Consider the following 1,104-nt stretch of genomic DNA (forward strand, 5'->3'; position numbering starts at 1 on the left):
AGTGGAGTATGTGTCCATCTTACCGGTTGGAACACCTTCTGGATATATGCCCAGGAGAGGTTTTTCAGGATCCTCTGGTAGTACAATGTCCAATTTTCTGAGCAACTGCCAGACTGAATTCCAGAGTGGTTGTACAAGCTTGCAATCCCACCAACAATGGAGGAGTGTTCCTCTTTCTCCACATCCTCGCCAGCATCTACTGTTACCTGAATTTTTTATCTTAGTCATTCTGACTGGTGTGAGGTGGAATCTCAGGGTTGTTTTCATTTGCACTTCCCTGATGATTAAGGACTTTGAAATTTTTTTCAGGTGCTTCTCAGCCATTCGTTATTCCTCAGGTGAGAATTTTTTGTTTAGCTCTGAGCCCCATTTTTTAATGGGGTTATTTGATTTACTGGAGTCCACCTTCTTGAGTTCTTTATATATATATTGTATATTAGTTTCCTATGTGATATAGGATTGGTAAAGATCCTTTTCCAATCTGTTGTTGGTCTTTTTGTCTTATTGATGATGTCTTTTGCCTTGCAGAAGCTTTGCAATCTTATGAGGTCCAATTTGTCAATTCTCCATCCTACAGAACAAACCATTGCTGTTCTATTCAGGAATTTTCCCCCTGTACCCATATCTTCAAGGGTTTTCCCTACTTTCTCCTCTATAAGTTTCAGTGTCTCTGGTTTTATTTGGAGTTCCTTAATCCACTTACATTTGACCTTACTATGAGGAGATAGTAATGGATCAATTCGCCTTTTTCTACATGATAACCGCCAGTTGTGCCAGCACCATTTGTTGAAAAGGCTGTCTTTTTTCCACTGGATGGTTTTAGCTNCCTTGTCAAAGATCAAGTGACCATAGGTGTGTGGGTTATTTCTGGGTCTTAAATTCTATTCCATTGGTCTACGTGTCTGTCACTATACCAGTACCATGCAGTTTTTATCACAATTGTTCTGTAGTAAAGCTTTAGGTCAGGCATGGTGATTCTACCAGAGGTTCTTTTATCCTTGAGAAGAGTTTTTGCTATACTAGGTTTTTTGTTATTCCAGAAGAATTTGCACATTGCCCTTTCTAATTTGTTAAAGAATTGAGTTGGAATTTTGATGGGGATTG

This window comes from Mus caroli, chromosome 7 (assembly GCF_900094665.2).
Source record: "Mus caroli chromosome 7, CAROLI_EIJ_v1.1, whole genome shotgun sequence".
Classification (NCBI taxonomy): Eukaryota; Metazoa; Chordata; class Mammalia; order Rodentia; family Muridae; genus Mus; species Mus caroli.